We start from the raw sequence: 22,859 nt of genomic DNA, 5'->3' as shown, positions 1-22,859 counted from the left end.
CAAAATACCCAAAATCTCTCGGTACAGTTATATGGGGGCTATATCAAAATGTAGACCTATGTTCACAATTTTTGGTGGAGAAGATGTATAACCAACGAGAACCTCTTATGCCAAAATGCAGCTTATTTGGTCTGAAAATGTAGACAAAATCCTTACAATACCGAATGTTGGGAGGTACCGTTATATGGGGACAATATCAAAATGTAGACCTATATCCAGTGGAGAATGTTTGTGTCCACTGGGAACCCCAAATACCAAATTACACCTATTTTGGCCGGAAAAATTTAGATTTAAACCCCAAAAATAATGAAAATCGGGAGGTACCTTAAAAGGGATTTATACCCAAAAGTGGACCTATGACCACAATTTTTGGTGGAAAGGTTTAGTAATCACTAGGAACCCTAAGTACCAAATTACAAGTAATTTGGAAGGAAAGGGTGGCTTAAATCCTCAAAATACCGAATATCAGGAGGTACCGTTATATGGGGGCTATACCAAAATATTAGCCGATGTTGTTCATATTTAGTCCATTATTACCCACGGACACAGACTCAGTTTGTGCAACATTTCAGAAAGATATCTCCATTCGTTTCCAAGTTATTAATTTCGCGCCGCTAGATCAGTGATTTCGACCACTGAGCGGCGGTGCCGATGATTTTCGGCGTACAAAAGAGAACACATGTTTTGATTTGTTATTGTTTTATAGCTTGCGTGAATACAAACTTACTAACACACTGTTATAAGTTGCCAATATTTTGAATACATTCACATTTTCTCCGTTCTCTTTTTGGTCATGCACACTCTAAATTTTTTGCAACAAGATGCGACACAAATGTGCGCAATTTTAAACATTTTTGTTGAAATATGATTTTTTCGCAAAAAGTATGCTGAAATTGTGAAGCTATGTGTCTAAAGCGAATGAATATGCAACAATAAATGCCTAAATTTGAAACATTTTATGCGTAAAAATCGAATTCCAACAAAAATGTTTAAAATTGCACATATGTGTGTCGCATCTTGTTGCAAAAAGTTTAGAGTGCATGCTTTAAAATGTCTTTATATTATAATTCTCAGGTTTTGTATCGAGGTGGGTCATATACATATACGTATTAACAACACTTATAAGCTACAATTTTTAAAAATCATTTAAGGGGTTACCCGCAGTTATGTAGCCCCAAAATCATATTTTCTATATCTTGTTTTTCTAAAAAAAAGAATAGTATACGTTTTTACAACACACATACGCTACCACGTTCACTTAGCATTTAATAGGGAAACCTATTGTAGACTTTGAAGTTTTTAAATACTTTGAGGAATGTAAGGAAGGGAGGATATGTGAACAAACAGACAATGAAGTTCAAACTTTTAAGTGACATTTCTACTCGATGTGCTTAGGGAAAAATTCATCGTGTTGAAAAATGCTAAAAAAATTATTACAATAGAAATAAAAATGGCAATTAAAAGAACAAGAAATATTATTGCTAGCACTATTGATAATATTTTTATTTTTAAAATTGTATATTTTTTAAACCTTCTGGCCTAGGCAACACGCAGTGTCGACAGGCATCGTTTGACACTTTTTTTGGAAAGTCTGAAGTCCATGTGTCGGGTTGTTTACAGTGACTTGAAAAAATTACTTTGCAAAAAAATGGAATTTAATTGTGAAAATTTTTAGAAATTTCGACGTGGATAATCTCGGCCCCAAAATCATATTTTTATGATCTTGTTTTTCTAAAAAATGGATCGCATACATTTTGACAACACTTATGCGCTACCGCGTTCACTTATCATTGCCAAAAAACGAAGGTCGGGAGGTGGCCCAAAATCGGCCGTTGTGTCAGAAAGAAATTAAGTCGTTCGTGAACGGGCGATCTTGCATTGATCGCCACGTTGTATACCGTTAGCTAGAGGCATTGCTGGGCATTTCTTCTACCAACTAACATTTGATATTACACGAAAACCTGGCCTCAAAAATTGATTTTTCTCGCTAGATCCAGCAAAATTAACCAATCGCTCAAAAAAAGGCTCTTGTGGATTGGTTTAAAGAAATTGTGAATAAAAACAATCGCGGTGCTTCAAACGACATTTATAAGATCGTCAGAGACGTCGAATCTCGGATACATGCTTAAGAGCTCGAAACAAGACAAGGATCGACAGCTTGGGTTTACGAAAGCGAGCCAAATCCAACGAAAGCTCTTCATGTAAGAAGATCTTCGAAGCAAATGGTCGCCTGAATTCGAAAAACGAACATCACGACAATGCGTGCTCTCACACAACGAATCAAACTAGCGCCTGTTTGACCGAACAAAACGTGGAATTGATGGGCCATCCGTCGTACAGCCCTGACTTCATCTCATTCCAGCACATCAAGAAAAAAGGATTTTCGTTGCCAGTAGATGCTGCAAAGCGTTCAATAACCATGTTTTGTAGGTGTCTTAATCAAACCACTGTAAATAATCCAACACATTGCCGTATGTCAAACTGTCCTGAGCACGCTCAGGCTAAAAACTGTCAAACTTTTCAAAAAAAATTTCAAATGGCTCCTGGCGACACTGTGTGTCGCCTAGGTCAGAAGGTTTTTTAGTATCCCAAGTAATTGTGAGAATTTTCTTATATTTATGGAAATCAGTTAGGAGTGGAAATTGTGAATTGAAACGTTCATCTATGTACAATATAGAATCGAATACCGGCTTCGCCACCAAATTCCTCTTCCCCAATACTTATGTATTAGGGAGTTTTCAGATTTTGTGGCTCTTTTTGAACGTATGATAACGCTCCCTCCACTAATTTCCGTACAACCTAGAATTTTGTACAAACATGTTAGGAAGAATGGACTTGCCCACGAAAAACATAATATCGTTATAAACGGGACGACAAATAGTAGCGTCGGTATGACTTTCCAAATGATCTTCGAACAGATCCAAAACTTCTGTTTAATATTGGACTTTGCGCGGGAGGTAATCTAAGGAGAAGACCGATATGGACCATTATCCATCTTCGAACTTAAACTAAGTTTGGACAACATATTACGAATCTGTTCATCCGTTCGAGAGTAATCGTGCGCTCCCGCCTCTACACATGGTTTTTACAGCTTTCGGGCCATTTTCTCAGGATGTATGGACTTGTCCCTGAAAAAACTTGTACAGTCATAAGGGGGGCATCAAAAAAAGTTGTTGCAAAAAAAGTAAGAGCGACTTGAGAGCAGAGCTTAAACTATACTTTCCCAAAACTTAAACTAAGTTTGGACAAAATATTACGAAGGCCAAATTTGGGATCCAACAGATTGATCCGTTCGAGAGTTACTGTGCTATCCAGCCAGGCAGACGGATGGACGATGAAAAGGAGTTTAGAGATCCAAATTAACCAATTAAACAAAATTTCTATTCTTCTAAACAATGCGATTATAAAAAATATCACAATGTTGACAAATGGTGTTTATGTTACCAGCAATTATCATTACCTGACAATTTGTATTTATTTCAAAAGCATTTGCTCCTTTAAAACATTTGATTTTCCACACCGGGGAATTGTGAGCATTTTGTTATATTGCTGGATGTGGGGCGTATACATTTTAGCAACACTCTTACGATACCACTTTCATTTGTCATTTTTCAATTGTAGGAATTTCACTTTAACGAAACAATGTGTTTATAAAAATGTAACGTTTACCGCCAAAATTACCAGGAACAAAAGCACAATAAAAAATATTTAAATTCCTTTCTATATATTATATAGAAAATAATAGTTGTTTTTCATTTAACTGAACATATTTACCGCCTGTTCATGTATGTCGCACGGAAACCTGTACGAAAGGAAAGCAGTCACTCACTTCCGTCCAAAAAGGCGTTCATGTATTTCGCAAACTATCGTGCGACTACCGTTACGTATCCTATGCGAAATACTACTAATTTGAATGTACATTTGTACAACTATGTTCCATAAATGAGAGCCAAATGAGAAATGAAAACAAAATCCACATATACATACAAACATTGGAATATGTGTGATTTGTTTTGATTGAAAAATAAAATGTGTCGGTATTTTGAATTATTTTATTGATTTATTTAAAATAATGAATGAAACAGCCTTAAAACGTGTCTATAAAATTTTTATTTTGTTTCAAGAATGTGTTGCATAAATTTGTTTTAAGATTTTCGGTGTTATCCGCGAGTTTACGTTCTACTCGGCAGCTACAAAGCAAGTGAGTGATTTTGACATCCTCTTTCTATAAGAGACAGTCCTTTCGAAATACATAAACCCAAATTTAATGGAAAAGTGTACGTTTACGTGTTATTTCGTATGGCTTGTCGGTCGCATAGATTTTCGTTTCGAAGGCCACTTTCGAAGCGCAAACAACCTTTCGGTCGACATACATGAACAGGCCGTTATTCTATAAATATAAATTTACAATAATTGCGGGGGGAATTGTGAAAATTTTGTTCTATTGTATTAGATAAATAATTAAAATTTACAATTTGTTCTTGTGAAGAAACTGTAGCTGTTGATCGAATTTATAGAATCCAAGACTGTTTGTGATTTTACTGTCTTGGATATTATTGCTTCGATTGCAGTTTTACTGTCCTTAAGGACAGTTAGGATAATATGGGTACCGGGACATGCGGGGAATAGAGTTAATGAGATAGCAAATTCTCTGGCAAAAAATGGAAGGGACTTAGCAACAGTAAACTTAGAGAACGCAAAGCCACTAAACGCGTCTCGAATAGAGTTAAAAACTTGGGCAAAAATGCCCACTTATCCCTATGGCAGAGTTGAGTAGACTTACAGGTGTCCATACAGGTCACGAGATTATTTGTGCAGACAACAGCATATGCGGAGAAGATGACGAAACACTGGAGCATTTTCTCTGCCAATGCCCCGCTTTCGCAAACATCAGATCCCAGTTTTTAGGGAACGACACAATACAAGATCTAAATCAGGTAATACTGTGCAACATTTTTTAAGTAATCTTGTGCAAACAATTTGAGCTGAGGATTTTTTGAAAGTACAGACCCAAACGACAAAAAAACCCTAGTTGGTTTTCTTTGTGTCAGATCCAGCTTGGATTTTATGGTCCCATCTAAACATGGTTAAATATTGCATTTTAAAGAAATTCTGGGCTATATCTTACTATGTGAATCTTCATCTAACATCTGAAGCAAATTTGTAGATAATGGCAAGAATAAAATATTTGTAGAAATACTGAACTCGAAAAACTACATTTATTGCCTCAAATTTTATAAAATATCGAAATTTTCCATAATTTGTATACATTTCGCACCATATCTCCAAAACCGTTAATATTTTTTTTAATGTTTTCTTTTGGAAAAATCTTAGCTGGAATGTAATACACAACTATTCAAAACATGCCATTGTTGTAAAATGCCTATGTAACGTTGTTTTTGATATATTTTTCAACGGCGGTGAGTAGTACATTTATTTTGAAAAGGTTCATATAGGCATTTTAATTCTTCTGCTCTTTTTATAACATTAAATTGAGCAATAATAAATAATAACTTCAAAATCTTTGTTCTTATTAACTCAAAGTAGAAAGTAATGGCATATGTGTCGTATAAGTAGTGACAACCCTTATATGCATCTATGTTTTCTTTACCAGTTCCATGGGTAATAAAAACAAAACAAATACCTAGTTAGAAAATGTCTATTATTAAATGTATATTACAAAAATTCTCCCTTGAGTAATTACGTTGGGCAACTAAATAACAAACACCGAAATGCAAAAATGTTCCGCAAATTAAGGTAAACTAACATTTGTAGAGACATACACATAGGTGCAATAATGCCCCAATTCATATGTTTGACTCAATTTGTCTTTTGGGTTCTGTTGCTATTATTGTGTTGCCTTGTTTTATTCTGCGTTTTTTTCGTTACAAACAGTTCACAATTTTCTCTTCACATGTGTTGAGCTGATAAAGAAAGACAAAATCGAGCAGTCTCCAAGAAAATAAATCCATATAAACATTATTATGTGAATATGAGACGGCATTATTCCATGCTGTTTTTTTTTTTTTTTTTTTTTTTTTTTTTTTGTAGTAACAATGCAGCAAAGGCATTACATTATATTTTTTCCTTTAGGATAAGCATTTACATTATTCTTGAGATATTTTTTACTTTTATTTTTGGTGTGGTAAAGATTTTGTAATCGCCCAATATATATTCTTAAGGTTTGTAAATTTCACTATTTTCTTGTAAAAAGTTTTCGTTATTAATAAAGTCATGCCATTTGTGTCGTATAAGTAGTGACAACACTTACACGTCGCAATATTCCCTTTACTATTGTCATAGACAATTAAAAACAAAACAAATGCTTTATTAGAAACAGTCCTATTACAACAATTTAATTCTAGCGTGAGTAATTATATTTGGGAACTAAATAATAAAAACCAAAACTCATAAAAGTTCCACAAATTAAGGTAAAGTAACATACGTAGAGACAAACGCACACAAAACTATGTACTCCCGCAATAATACCATACCCTATGGTGTACTTGATTTAATTTGTCTTTTGGGTTCTGTTAGTATGATGGATTGCCTTTCTTCATTGCTTGCTTCTAGCTTTTTTCTCATTTTACTCTTTCGTTACATTACGCCATATAAGTATTATGACAGTGATGAGAACATAAACATTGCTAAGAAAGGACAAACAGAAGCCAACAACGTATAAACATTATGCCTGTTCCAGAACCTGCAATTATCTACACATTTTTACTACTATAAAAAATTTCCTTTATGTTATCGAGAAAAATAGTAAAAAATGAGCTGTTTTTGGAGTTCTGGAACAGACCAATTATTATGTGATCATGAGACTGCCATCATTCTTTCATGCGTGCTATGCTATGACATTACATTACACTAAGACTTATTTGTTCCTCTTTTTATACCCTCCACCATAGGATGGGGGTATATTAAGTTTGTCACTACGTTTGTAACTACTCGAAATAATCATTGTAGACCCCACAAAGTATATATATATTCTTGATCAGCGTGCAATTCTACATCGATATAGCCATGTCCGTCCGTCTGTCTGTCTGTCCGTCTGTCCGTCTGTGGAAATCACTCTAGCGTCCGAACGGATTGACGTAGGTTGATGAAATTTTGGGAAAATATGTTATATTTACGTAGGACTTTTGGTATTGAAAGCGGGCTATGTCGGTCCACGCTTTCGTATAGCCCCCATACAAAATGACGCGTGACGCGTCGTCGTTTTAAGGAATTTTTAAGATATTTGGCCCATTTTACCACCGAATTGGTTGTAATTTGGTACTTTGTGTCTCCAGAGGCCAAACAATATTCCTACCAAAGTTGGGTTATATAGGTCCACGTTTTGATATAGCCCCCATATAAGGCCCCATATAAAGTACGCGTCGTTTTAAGGAATTTTTAAGATATTTGGCCCATTTTACCACCGAATTGGTTGTAATTTGGTACTTTGTGTCTCCAGAGGCCAAAAAATATTTCTACCAAAGTTGGGTTATATAGGTCCACGTTTTGGTATAGCCCCCATATAAGGCCCCATATAAAGTACGCGTCATTTTAACATATTTTGAATGTATTAGACCCATTTGACCACAGAATTGGTTGTAATTTGGTATTTTGTGTCTTCAGAGGCCAAAAAATATTCCTACCAAAGTTGGGTTATATAGGTCCACGTTTTGGTATAGCTCCCATATAAGGCCCCATATAAAGTACGCGTCATTTGAATATATTTTGAATGTATTAGACCCATTTGACCGAAGAATCGGTTGTAACTTTGTATTTTGTGTTTCCAGAGGCTAAGAAACATTTCTACCATAAAATGTTTATATAGGTCCACGTGTTGATATAGCCCCCCATAATACAATATCTCCCGATTTTCGATATTTTGAACGTTTTAGCCTCATTATCACATCGATATGGCTGAAATTTGGTATTTAGTCTTCTTTAGGCGTATAAAACTTTCCCCCAGAAATTTGTAGGTATAGGTCCACGCCATCATATAGCCCCCATAGAACGGTACCTTCCGAATTTCGGTATTTTGAAGGTTGTAGCCACATTAATCCACCGAAATGGCTGAAATTTGTGGTGGAGGGTATAAAAAGTTCGGCCCGACCGAACTTAACGCTTTTCTTACTTGTTTCTTCTCGAGAATCAACATGGGAAAGAAAAATAAAACTCAAAATGAAATTGTATACCAAAGGAGTCAAATGAATAAAAAAAAGAATATTTTAAATTGCTTTAAGAAAGGAAATAGTAATACTTTCACTGTATGTTGAAAAGACAATGGCGAATTTACGATTATATTAAAAAAGAAGTAGAAAAAACATTTTACACATTTGCCTTCGAAATTAATTACAAGTTTAGACAATTGGTTTATAAAGGTCAGCCAACTCAAATAATTTTAATTAACGCCAAAGAATTATTACGCAATTTCTCCTCTATTTGTAACGCAATTGAGTTTTTTGCAACTCACACACACTTATTTACCAGCATCCTTTGGGATAACTCATATTTAAAGCAAGCCCCCGTTAATTTTTTATTACGCATTCCCGGGTTGCTTGGTTTGTTTTAATTGTATATCTCTTTTCATGTACGACATGTGAAATGTATAAATCTCGCTATCATTATATTACACAATATTAGGTTGAGTGGGCTATCATTGACGTGAAAACGCAAGTAATCAGTTAATACTGTCCTTCTTGAAATATAATGAAAAGATAAACCTCCATCACTTAAATCGAAAAAGTCCATAAATTTAGTATACAGGGACCAGACATGTTTTTTATGTTATATACCGTGAGATAGAGGGATCTTTGTGCATTTCTTCTACCAACTAACATTTGATATTGCATGAACGCCTGGCCTCAAAAATGGATTTTTCTCGCTAGACCCAGCAAAATTGGTCAATCGCTCAAAAAAGGTTCTTGTGGAGTTGTGAACAAGACAATCGCAGGGAGTTTCTGATTGGTCCAAACTTTGCACATTCAGTCATGTACCAGGTTGGAATATGGACTATATCGGTCTCGTCCATCGGGTACCTCCCACACAAAATTTTTGAAAAGTGCAGATTGGGGAATTTTTTGGGTTTATTTGAAATTTTTTTGCAGAACGTTGTTTTCACGCACAATATTAGGAAGTTCCATACTTCCCGAGAAAATGGCCCAACAGTTCCTTCTTTCTAAAAAATTGGTATAGATCCGCCCACAATACGGTACCTACCATTTTCATGTATTTTGAGCAACGTCATGATACAAAATCATATATTTTATATACGGCATAATTATTGTGTTTGTTTCTTTTTTTGGTCAAAGGCAAAGGGTCTCTGTTGGCAAAACCGACTGGTACTTTTTTTGTTGTTGTATACAAATATTAATTTAAAATATGGAAATCGTTACAACCCAATATTTGTGGTATCTGCTTACATTTGCTATTTTGTTGTTTACAATTATAAGCAGCAGAGGATTTTGTTTGCATATGTATATGTATCTCATGGTAATAGAAACATAGAAGCATTTTAATAATTTAATTACTGAAGCGTCATGCAGAAGGATATTTGCTTGAAAATTGTTGATTACTTTAAAGATAAAAATTAAACGATTTAATGATTGACGAAAAAGTAATATTGAATTGGTTTAGAGCTCGCTTGGGAGCATTGGGTTTCCACAAAGCATAGCTAGCATAGTTGTTGGTGTTGTTTTTGCATCTTCTCATCTAAGGTTTCGTGATCCTTGGAGATTTGTATTCAAAGGTGATCCTGGTCATGCTATGATTATTTTTTCTTAAGCTTTGTCCAATCTATCTTCATTGCCTATGTTTAATCTGACTTTAAGATCTATAGCTCTATGCTACAAATGGTGCTGGTATAGAGGAATATGAGGCATTTTAATATTTTTATAACAAATTTTAAACAGTAAATAAACATGGCCAAATTGTTGTTTTCTGTTAAGTTCCTCATGTTTCAACAAACACAGTTCAGACTTTAGACACTTTCCTAAGCTATTCATACGGTTGACTTATTTATCTCTGCTCGACTTTCCTGCAATTAGTTCCTATTTAGAATGGCAAAAGCACCTGAAGCGGTTATTTTACGAGCTAAACAAATTTCCATTGTTAATTCTATGAACTTTGTTCATTATGCTTTGGCATTTTATTTACCTTTGAACGCTTTAAATACTTTTTGCCTGTCACCATGGTTTAGTGAGGTAACAATAATAGGAGATAGCTTTGGGGAGAAAAAATAAAAACCAAAAAAAAAAAAAAAAACGCATTATGTTTATGCAGCGTTCATTTCCTCTCTTCTTTCATTTCATTTTTATACCTTCCACCATAGTATGGAGGGTATATTAAGTTTGTCATTCCGTTTGTAACACATCGAACTAATCATTTGCGACCCTATAAAGTATATATATTCTTGATCAGGATAAAATTCTAAGACGATCTAGCCATGTCCGTCTGTCCGTCCGTCTGTCCGTCTGTTGTAATCACTCTAGCGTCTGTAATAATTGAGATAGAGTGCTGAAATTTTGCACCCGAGGGTCTTTTTACCATAGGCAGGTCAAGTTCGAAGATGGGCTATATCGGTCCACTCTTTGGTATAGCCCCCATATAACGGTACCTCCGGATTTGAGGTATTTTGACGTTCTTCGCCACATTTGCAGGCCGAATTAGCTATAATTTGGCACTTAGGGTTCCTAGTGATCAACAAACTTATATTTCAAAGGATATGGGCATAGGTCCATGTTTTGGTATAGTCCCCATATAACAGTACCTCCCGATTTTCGGTATTTTGAGTATTTTAGCCACAATTTTTAACCGAACTATCTGCAATTTTACATTTGAGGTTCTCAGTGGTCGTGAAACATCTCCACGAAACATCGTCAACATAGGTCCATGTTTTGGTATAGCCCCCATATATCGGTACCTCCCGATTTTCGGTATTTTGAGAATTTTAGCTACAATTTTTAACTTAACTAGCTGTAATTTGCCATTTGAGGTTCTCAGTGGTCATGAAATATCTCCACCAAACATCGTCAACATAGGTCCATGTTTTGGAATAGCCCCCATATAACGGTACCTCCCGATTTTCGGTATTTTGAGAATTTTAGCCATAATTTGTAACCGAACTATCTGCAGTTTGACATTTGAGGTTCTCAGTGGTCATGAAACATCTCCACCAAACATCGTCAATATAGTCCATGTTTTGGTATGGCCCCCTTATAACCGTACCTCCCGATTGAGGGTATTTTGAGCATTTTAGTTACAATTTTTAACCGAACTAGCTGCAATTTGACATTTGAGGTTCTCAGTGGTCATGAAACATCTCCACGAAACATCGTCAACATAGGTCCATGTTTTGGTATAGCCCCCATATATCGGTACCTCCCGATTTTCGGTATTTTGAGAATTTTAGCTACAATTTTTAACCGAACTAGCTGTAATTTACAATTTGAGGTTCTCAGTGGTCATGAAACATCTCCACCAAACATCGTCAACATAGGTCCATGTTTTGGTATAGCACCCATATAACGGTATCTCCCGGTTTTCGGTATTTTGAGAATTTTTGCTGCAATTTTGAACCGAACTAGATGTAAAGATCGGTATTTTGAGAATTTTAGCTACAATTTTGTCTATTCAAAAATAATCGTCAATATACATATGTCCATGTTTTGGTATATCCACCCATATAATTGTACCTCCCGATTTTCGGGAATTTTCAGTGATCACGAAATTTCTTCACTAAAATTCGTCAACATGGGCCCATATTTGAGGGTCTACATTGTTTTGATGAAACTACCCTTAATTTGACTCTTGAAGTTCCCTGCAGCTATAAAACTTTTCCGCCAAAAATTTAAAGATATGTTGACTCTTTGATATAGCCCCGTAGGTGGTACCTTTCACCTACCTGAACACATTTTTTTACACTGTGCAAAAAAATGGAGGTGAAAGTTTGGGGCACGGAAAATTCCTCTTGGGAAAGAAAGGCCTTGGTGAGTATATTATGAACCACGAAGGACAGATCCACCGTGAGTCGAACTTCCGCGTTATGGCGTGATGAAATTTTTGTTAGAGACCCTGTGGGCCATCAGCGTTATAGTTTTGTTCACTATTGCTTAAGTGCTCTACAAAAACAACAATCAAAGATATAATGCTAATTCATGATTGGTTACCAGGTCTCTTTCAAAAACTTCATCACGCCATAACGCGGAAGTTCGACTCACGGCGCATCTGTCTTTCGGGGTTTTTAATATAAACACACCAAAGGCTTTCATCTCCAAAAGGAATTATCTCTGCCCCAACATTTGTGTTACCAGTGTAATTTAAGCAATAGTGGGAGACAGTAGGAGTCTATCCATTGTAGAAAAGTTGTTACACCTAAAATTGTGAAAGGACCCTAATTATTCCATTTTAATTAAGACTATTTAATGGTGGAGGGTATAAAAAGTTCGGCCCGGTCGAACTTAACGACTTTTTACTTGTCTCTCTTCTTTTTGAACTTGTTTGCCGCTTAACAATGTGTTAGCCTTCTATAGCAGAGTTGTATAGCGTAACTGTGTTTTTTTGTTGTCTTCCTCACCATCATAACTATTCACCTCTCAACCTTGGCCTATTACCATTTTTTTTCCGTATATTCCATATTGTATTTTTCGTTTTATTTGGTTTGCTATTGTTTTCTTTGAAGGAATGTTTAGTTGGTTAGATTAATTGTCTAAATTGGGTTTTGACAATCAGTTTTTTTCTTGCTGTTATTTTGTTTACCTTGGATGAGTTTATTTACTTGGATGAGTTATGATTTTTGTAAAGTCGCATTTTATTCCCTGACTTTTTATTTGCGTGAAAACAGGAAAGATTAGGAAAAAATAATTTTTTGTTTTGTCATTATAGTAAATGTTTTGTGGTTAGGATGTTTTATTTTTGAAATGTATTTTTACAAAAGGCTTGGATTTACACTTTTTTTTACACTTTTGGCCTTATTTAACTCATTTTAATACAATCTCTATAAAGTGTATTGACAGCTTGTCAACAAAAGGCCTTTTCATATAAGAATATATCCATCAAAACTTTGTACTTTTAAAATTCCATTTAATTTTATAACTTCAATTAATGACGCTAGTATAACCACAATATTCCCTGCCTTCTTATTTTTTATGTTCATTTAAAATCCATAAGCGTAATATCACAATCATCACCAAAATCTAGTCAAATCATCAATCAAAGATTATGATGCTGACAGAGATTATTTTCCCTTACTTTCGTCTACTTGTGACATAAATAAAACGTTATTCTGCAATATTGTATATTATATGGTACGATAATAAAAAACACTGAATACAAGATTAACGATTTTATTATTATACTTCAACCACAAAAAAATGTGTACACAAAAAATACATTTGTTGATGTCCAATGTTACATTATGGGCTTCTTAAGCGGAACAAATTGTCTTTTAACCATTAAAAATATAAAACCCTATTTTATTAGCATTATTTGGATGGCATGATTTTTCATTGTTACAAGGAGAACTAGGGAAGTTTGCCGTCTAGGCAACATGATTTGTTGCCAAACGCCATTTGAAATTTTTTGGAAAGTTTGACAGTTTTTAGCATATACGTTCTCAGGACAGTTTGATATACCATCATGTATTGTTTTGACTACAGTGACTTGATTGAGACTCCTCCAAATTATGGTGTTTGAATGCTTCAACTGCATCTTCTGGCGACAAGAATCGTTAACCACGCCTTTTTTCTTGATGTTCGAGAATCAAATGAAGTCATTTGATGCCAAGGCAGGGCTGTACGACGGATGTACCATTAATTCTACGTTTTGTCCGGTCAAAAAGGCGCTGCTGTGAATCCTTGTTTGAGAGCTCGCATTGCAATGGTGCACAATTATTTGTCTTTTCATATTCGTTTTTCGAATTTCTCCAGGACGTTGCTCATGCAGCGTTGCTGACAGTTTTTATGTTTCAAACGGATATTGTTGGACGTTTAACCCTCCGTCATGCACATGTTCCGATAGTCACGTACGTAGCGCATGTATCTGGCCAGATACAGTATGTATTTCAGTACATTTATACGAAAAATATGCTATTTTAGTGATAATATTATATTCTTGTATTGTTATCACGCTAGGCATATATATATTTTCACTTTTTTTGTTCTTAGTACATGCTTAACCCGTGTAAAAAATATGAGAAATAAAACAAGAAAAATTGTATTTTTGTGTTTACTCGTAATGTCAAAAAAATAACAAGAATTGGTATAAAGTTCATTTCAATTAAATTTAGTAGTTATAAAGTAAGTTTTAATTAATTCTTAATTAAAAAAGTCTCACAAAGCTTCAGGTAAGCAACTAAAACATGTATAATCTGATTTCGAATGTTGTAGGCATACCGGATTGGAACAAAATGTGTGTGTATCTGGTCAGATACATGCGCTACGTATACGATGTATAGATGAAAAAATCTACATAAATTTAGATTGTTGTTGTTTTTTAAAGTGTTTTTTTCATAAAACGATACCTTACAATATTTGTAGAGGGTACCTAGAGACTCAAGCCCCTAGCTAAATCAGAAATATATTTAAATCGCAGTTGAATTCGTAAAATATCTGGCCAGATACATGTGCATGACGGAGGGTTAATATAAACTGTATAGCAATTTATTATGCCATTGATACTCTCCCGATCAGATATTCCGCCACACACGAGGTGAGAATATTTCCTGCTTGCAGTCAATTACCGGCATATCCCATCTTCTGATGAAGTCTTCTTATTACAACATTACTATTGTTTTCCGTTAAAAATTTGAAAACAATAACAAGTTTTAATTGATTTCCAACATAAATTTGTACAAAAAGTCCGAGAATGGCAATAACTCAAGCAGAATTGCAAAAATTAATCAGATGCCAGATAATATGCTGACGTTTCTACAAGGAAAATTTTTTGTAGCAGAAAATAGGAGACATTTCTTCCAGCAAACTTCCAAGAAGGGACACGGGAGACTTCTCTCATACCGATGAGTGCTTAACTTAACTTAGATGGCCCACTACAGAACATTTGTTAGATAATACCCTAGACAGACGACAGAGTTAATTTGCATTTAAAATGTCCTAATTTGAATTAATTTTTCACTCTGACAGACGATAGTATCTGCATTTATGAAACAGCAGTTTGTGTTGTTTGTTTGTACCCAGCAGACCATTTCATAAAGCTTTACAAAAGTTCGCCAAAATATGCGAAACAAATACACTTTCTACCTTTGATCTTTTCACCACGATGAAGCAAAGATATATGTAATTTATTCGCGATATTTTTGAGTCTTTTTAATATTATAAAAATATTGCAAAACTTTAAAAAACATTTCGGGAAGATATAATTTTCGATAGAATTGGTATGGTGGGTAATGAAATTTGTTGTGAAAATAAAAATTTGAAAAAGAGATTTGTTAGAAGGCGTGAAAAACGATTAGCTGCTATTCTACTCGCGAAAGACCACTACTTATTTTGAAGAAACGCGAAAATTGCTGATTTGCTTTCCATTTTTATTTTCTTAAACATGGAAATTTGACAAAAGACAATTGATTTTCAACAGCATTGCCATATTGAAATTGCTAAATTCAGTTTAAATTTCCTTTGATTTTGTGCATTAAGAATGTGGATAATGCACGAATTAATTTGAATTAAGGCAGTTAATGCAAATTAACGCTGCCGTCTGTCTAGGGTATAAGACCGGTGGTGCTCAAAATATGTTGTGAATTTGTCTCTCTGAGCCAGTATTTCCTTTGGTAAACCACGACAGAGGAGAATAAAGAGTAAATATGTTGTTGTTGTAGTCCATAGATGAACAAGAAGAGCACTCGCCTTTACGTTTTCGTACGATTCACCATACAGATGCTCTCTTCGTGTCCATCATTGTTATAGTCAGGTTAACGTATATAGGTGATCTTGACTGGATAAGACGAAGTATATTTTGCTATATTTTGCTATAGTGTTTTCTGATTTCTTCTTCCACTTATTGACTCCATCTTAGTCTTCCAGTTCAGCGGGTACCGCAAAAATCAATCAGATGCCAGATAATATGCTGACGTTTCTACAAGGAAAATTTTTTGTAGCAGAAAATAAGAGAAAATTCTTCCAGCAAACTTCCAAGAAAGGACAAGGGAGACTTCTCTAATACCGATGAGTGCTTAACTTAACTTAGATGGCCCACTACAGAACATTTGTTAGATAAGACCGGTGGTGCTCAAAATATGTTGTGAATTTGTCTCTCGGAGCCAGTCTTTCCTTTGGTAAACCACGACAGAGATGAATAAAGAGAAAATATGTTGTTGTTGTTGCTGTAGCAACGCATATATGTTCGTTCGTGTATTATTTCAGTTATCAAGTTCCTCTGTATCCAGACCCAAGAATTCTGCAACCTGGACTGGTTGCGTCCATAAAGAATGAGGAGACAGGTGAGTGGGGTTAGCTGGGCAGTTGAATAAATGCAGAGTATCGTGTGGTCCCAATCCACATGCTGGGCATATGTTGGGTATCGTGGCGTCAATTCTGGCCCAATACGAATTGAGGCGGCTGCATCGTCCGGATCTTAACTGAGCTTGCCTTGGCAGCTGTCGTTCTTCTGCTGCGATGGATGGGGGATGGTTTCCAAGTACGGCATTCACACTGTATCTTCGTACTGCTTGCGCAACCATGTTGGTGTGAATGCGATTCAAGCCTGCCTGATAGGCTCGTTGATCTAGCGGTTCTCTTTTATACCTTTGGACCTCTCTCTCTAGATCATGAAGGTCTCTCCTGACGTGCCTTGGAGGGGGGCGCCTGTCCATTAAATCGTGACAGGGATGCTCACTGCGGTAACGCCCAAGCAGGTACTGCATCGACAACATCTTATTGTGCTGACGCACCGGTAAAACCTTCGCCTCCTCATGAAGATGGTCCACTGGTGTCATGAGGAGGCACCCCTGCACCCTGCATGAAAATATGTTGTTGTTGTTGTTGTCCATAGATGAACAAGATGAGCACTCGCCTTTACGTTTTCCTACGATTCACCATACAAATGCTCTCTTTGTGTCCATCACTGTTGTAGTCACGTTAACGTAGTATATGGGTGAACTTGACTGGATAAGGCGAACTATATCTTTATTTGCTATATTTTGTTATCATGTTTTCTGATTTGGGTGCCACCGTAGTGCAATGGTATGCACGACCGCCTTGCACGCAGAAGGTCGGGGGTTCGATTCCCAGGCCAGGCAACATCAAACATTTTTCAACGGTGGCAAAATACCCCTCAGTAATGTTGGCGACATTTCCTGAGTATTTCAGCCTTGAAAAAACTTCACCACAAGTGGTGTCTTAAGACACGCCGTTCGGACTCGGCGATAAACAGTAGGTCCCATATCATTGGGCTAAATATGAATCGGGGTGCACTCATTGATATGAGAGAAGTCTCCCTTGTCCCGTATGGGATGTTGTGGAACAATGTTTTTGTGTTGTTTTCTGATTTCTTCTTCCACTTATTGACTCCATATTAGCCTTCCAGTTCTGCGTGTACCGCCATGGGACCCGTACTAATACGCCTTTTAGTGGGATCAAAATCGCTCATTATCAAGATATCAAGACATTCATAACGGGACTTACTTTTTATTGCCGAATCCTACAGGCGCGTCTTTTGCATGGCTAAAATACTCAGGAAGGGGATTGTCCACCGCCGAAAATTTGTATGTTCTGGTCAGGGATTGAACAGCGGACATTCAAGGCGGACGTACTTACTACTGCGTCATTTTTTACATTTTTAATTAACTTAGTCATTATGTAGCCTATTTAGAGATACATTAACAATTCTTGTTCTCCTCTGTCCCAAAGCATCTATGAAAAAGTGACCAAATCGTAATTTTTTTACTTTTTGGTCCTTAAAATCGTCAAAATAACGACAAATCGTCAAATTCGGCAACATTGTGCTCAAGCAGTATAGTCGGCGCAGGCGAAGAAACAGGCGACCATTTGTTTCGAAGTGCTTTTTTCATGAACAGCATTCGTTGGAATTGGCTCGCCTTCGAACACCCCCACGGTCGATTGGAGTTTTGTTTCGAGCTCATGCGCAAGATTCGTCTGTGGCGATCTTATAAACGTCGCTTGAAGCACCGAAATCGTATTTATTCACAATTTCTTTGCCTCAATCGACAAAAACCTTTTTTGAGCGATTGTCAAATTGTGCTGAATCTAACGCGAAAATCCCATTTTTCTGACCAGGTGTTCATGGAATATAAAATGTTAGTTGGTTAGAAATGTCAAAGGAAGGCTCTTTCTCACGGTATATAACATGACGGTCTTGCATTATCCGTTGGCTTAATTTTTTTCTGGCACAACACCCGTTTTTGCACGGCCCTCAAGACCTTCGTTTTTCAACAACTGTCGGCTACGAATTCATTAAACCAGTTTTTCATAATGCTATAGGATGCTCCTTTGTCGCCCTTACCGACGAAAATGTTCACAAGGAAATTACATTTATTTTGCAAAGTGATTCTTTCAAGTCACTGTCAACAACACAAGAACATATGTCAAATTGTCCTGAGTACATTTAGGCTAAAAAGTGTCAAATTTTTCACAAAAGAGGAAAAAATGGCAAATGGCAGACTTTTCTAATTTCTCTCGTACTCCTCTAGTGAGCATTGGACTTCCACAAAACATCGTCATCTTAGAGTATTAGATGCCGTTGCTTCTCTCATGTAAGATTGTTTTGTCTTAGTCGTTTCGTGTTCTTTGGTGATTCAATTTAAAGGCGATACTGGTTATTCTATGAACATTAATCTGCTTTTGTATGGGTCCCTAAGTTCCACAGCTCTATGTGTTGGGTGCGGCCAAAATATCTTGCATAGGATTTGAGGCATAATATGGAGGGTATAATTAAATTTGTCATTCCGTTTGTAACACATTTAAATATTCATCGAAGACCCTATAAAGTATATATATTCTTGATCAGTGTAAAATTCTAAGTCGATATAACCATGTCCGTCTGTCCGTCTTTCCGTCCGTCCGTCTGTTGAAGTCAACATACTGCTCGCAATTTTTAAGATAGATCTTTGTAATTTGGTTTAGAAGTTTCTATTACTCCTAAGATCTTTGGTATTGCAAATGGGCTATATCAGTCCACTTCTTGATATAGCTCCCATAGAACGGTACCACCCGATTTTCGGTACTTTGAAGGTTTTAGCTACATTATCAAACCTAAATGGCTGAAATTTGGCACTTAGTCTTCGTTGGGGTTACAAAACTTTCCCCCAGAAATTTGTCGGTATAGGTTCAAGCCTTCATATAGCCCCCATAGAACGGTACCTTCCGATTTCCGGTATTTTCAATGTTGTGGCCACAATAATCCACCGAAACGACTGTAATTTGGTATTTAGTCTTCGTTTGGGATATGGAACTTTCCCACTGAAACTTGTCGGTACAGGTCCACGCCTAACTATAGCCCCCATAGAACGGTACCTCCTAAAATGATAAATGGCCTTCAACAGGGCACAGTTAATGCTCCAATATTATTCAACATATATATACACGACTTATTAAATAAGACAGAGAATATTATTGGATTTGCAGATGATACAATTATTTATGAACATGACGACAAGATTGTAAATATTAATAACAAACTCCAAACTACCTTTAATATTGTTGAACAATATAGCCTAGACTGGAACATGAAAATAAATATAAACAAATGTGAAGCTATACTCTTTCGTCCCCCAGTTGATAAATGCAACTGGAATATAAGAAAACATTGGAAAGAATTTGAAATAAAATCTACTAGAAATAACATAGTTATTCCAACAAACAAGATAGTGAAATATTTAGGTATATATTTAGATACATTTTTATACTTTAACGATCATATAAATAAGCAAATAATAAAAGCTAGAAATGCATTCTTTGCTTATAATAATATATTCTTCTCTAAAAATATTAACAAAAGTGTCAAAATTCTATTGTATACAACAATTGTGCGTACAATTCTTTGTTATGGTGCTCCAATTTGGTTCAACATTTCTCCCTCTTACATGGAGAAATTGCGAAAATTCGAAAGAAAATGTTTGCGTTCCTGTACCTCCCTGTATAGATCTCAAAGTAGTAACTATCTGAAATTCGTATCTAATAAAATACTTTATAAAAATGTAAATATAAATAGAATAGATAATTTTATTATTAAACTCACTAGAAACCATATATTGAAATGTACGGAAAATGATTCAAACAATCTGATTATGGCCCCATACTATATCGACGATCGATATATACAAATGTGCTTAGAAACTGGATTTGTTCCTCCAGAATCATTCATGTACCTAGATAAAATAAATTGCATACAAAATAGTATTGGTATACCAAAATTTTATCATTTATATAGAAGAGCCAATGTTAAAGCCTTCAACGTAAATAATTCAAGTAATGATACAAGGTTCGATACAACTATAACTCAAAGAGACAAGAAAGACTTTCTAAACATTTGCAAATATTGGTGGCATACGTCATAATCAACTTATTTTATTCCCCGACAACCTTTTAACATAAATGAAAAAATTAATATAAAAGTAATGTTTTTTTTTTTTGTAATATTTTTCATTATAATATAACCTATCAAAATATGAAACACCTTATTATTGTGTATTATGTATATATGTATATAACCAAAGTTATTCATTATATTTGCTGTACTAGAGCGTCCCATTGGGAACAGTGTACATATACTAATATATTCAACTATTTGTTTATTAATAGTAGTATTTCTATTTAATGTATTACATCAATAAACGAAAAGAAAAAAAAAAAAAAAAAAAAAGAACGGTACCTCCTTTTTTCGGGTATTTTGAATGTTGTGGCCTCAATATTCCACCGAAATGACTGAAATTTGTTATTTGGTCTACATTTGGGATATAAAACTGTCCGTATGAAATTTGTCGGTATAGGTCCACTCCTTTATATAGCCCCCATAGAACGATACCTACCGAATTTCGGTATTTTGAAGGTTGTGTCGTCAATATCCCACCGAAATGACTGAAATTTGTTATTTAGTCTTACATTGGGTTATAAAATTTTTCAGAAAAGAGTTATTAGTATAGGTCCACGTCTTACTATATTCCCGTAGAAGCATACCTCTTGATTTTTGGTATTTTTTAAGTTTAAGCCACATTATCGTACAGAAATATTGGTATTTGTCTTCTTCATAAACGAAATTAAACTAGCTGTTCAATTTTACATCAATACAACTCGTGGTGGAGGGTATAACAAGTTCTGCCCGGCCGAACTTAACGCCGTTCTTATTTATTTTTAGCTTAATTTCCTGAATATATCGTGTAATGCGACGTATTTTTTATTGCGTTGATATTTATACATTTCACTGCTTTCAGTGGGGTTTCAGATGTTACTAAACTCATCATTGTTCGCTAGTAGTCTACCATTACTAACTTTGACTGCTGGTTCGTGAAACAGCTTATTTGCGAGTCTATCTATTGTCCTGTATAGCTTTCTCATACTGTTCTGACGTGCTGATTTCTCTGCTGTTTTTGCCAGACCTTCTAGGAATTTTCTTCTGTCTTTTAGTGCAGCTTATTTAGTCAGTTTTTGATACAATTCTCTCGTGAAATTGTGGTTAAAAATAAATATAAAAAAAATAAAAATATTTTTATTTTGCGTATAAATCAGAAAATGTCAGCTAGCAAAGTTGAGAACAACGCCAAATTTTTTTCTACATAAAGAGAAATATCTTAATATATTTGGACGAATCTCAACTCTATAGACTCTATGTCTATAGAGACGCTTTTAAGGCTGTCTATAGAAACGCCTTTAAGGCTGTCTATAGAGACGACTTTAAGGCTGTCTATAGAGAAGTCTTTAAGTCCCGTAATAGAGACGCCTTTAAAGCCGTCTGTTTTTTCCTATTCCTCATATTTCCACAATTCATTGTTTTAATTTAAATTGTCCTTATATTGAGAGGACATTAACCAGTCGTCAAGATTTCAAGACAGTTTTTGTATCTATGTACATACTTCATGATATTCGCATGACTAAAATACTTTCACACACATAAAATGAAAGCCATGGGAAGAAAGAATTTCAGTCACATACTTCGACAAAAATTTGATTCTTCTTTTTAAAACAAATGAAGAACACGCTTTAAAAACTCACATAATGAAGTTTTTGTTTTTCTTTCTATCCAATTTTAGGTGGCTTAGCCGATGATGGACACACCAGTAATGAAAGTAATGTTGGTGGCATCAGGATAAGCGGTGCCATGTCCACCAGGTATGTTTCGCTGCAATGATGGCAAATGCATAACATCACTCTGTGTGTGTAACTATCAGAAGCACTGTGAAGATGGCGAGGATGAACAGCAATCATGCCGTAAGATGGCATTCATTGATTTTTTTATAATGTTTGTTTTGTGAGATCTTAATTTATTATTTAATTGTCACTTTCATTTAATTTCCTTTCTTGCAGCACCCCCCGAATGTGAGGCTGGTCAAATAAATTGCGGTCAATATTAGAAAAACCACTGTATACCACCGCATTTCCGTTTTGATACTACTGAGGACTGTGAAGATAATTCTGATGAAGCACAGTTCAGTAAGTCAAATGATTTTATTATTTCAAAAAAAAAAAAATAAAAATTAAGCTACAGTGTTTTATTTATAAATGCACTAAAGCCTGTAATATAATTTTTCGCTTTCAAGCATCAAGTAGTATATTCCTCTTCATGATGGAATATCTCAAATAAAACGCTAGTCTTTTAAATTTGTCACCATTTCAAATTTAAATGCAAGCGTTTTATTTGAGAGTATCCATCATAAAGAAGAATATACTACTTGGTGCTAAGGA

General features: G+C 35.3%; 1 long non-coding RNA gene across 1 annotated transcript in view; it reads left to right on the top strand.

The window, feature by feature from the left end:
- LOC141396729 (uncharacterized) overlaps nt 1-22,859 on the top strand; it is a 198,428-nt gene that overhangs the window by 137,887 nt on the left and 37,682 nt on the right. Inside the window, exons 2-3 of the long non-coding RNA XR_012411233.1 lie at nt 22,208-22,286; nt 22,482-22,607. This is a non-coding gene — a long non-coding RNA (uncharacterized lncRNA). The remainder of the gene's footprint in view (nt 1-22,207; nt 22,287-22,481; nt 22,608-22,859) is intronic.

The sequence above is a fragment of the Musca autumnalis genome, unplaced genomic scaffold (assembly GCF_047663935.1).
Source record: "Musca autumnalis isolate F117 unplaced genomic scaffold, ASM4766393v1 scaffold_3, whole genome shotgun sequence".
NCBI lineage: Eukaryota > Metazoa > Arthropoda > Insecta > Diptera > Muscidae > Musca > Musca autumnalis.
Note: the sequence above shows the minus strand (reverse complement) of the source record. Positions and strands in the feature narration are given on the sequence as shown.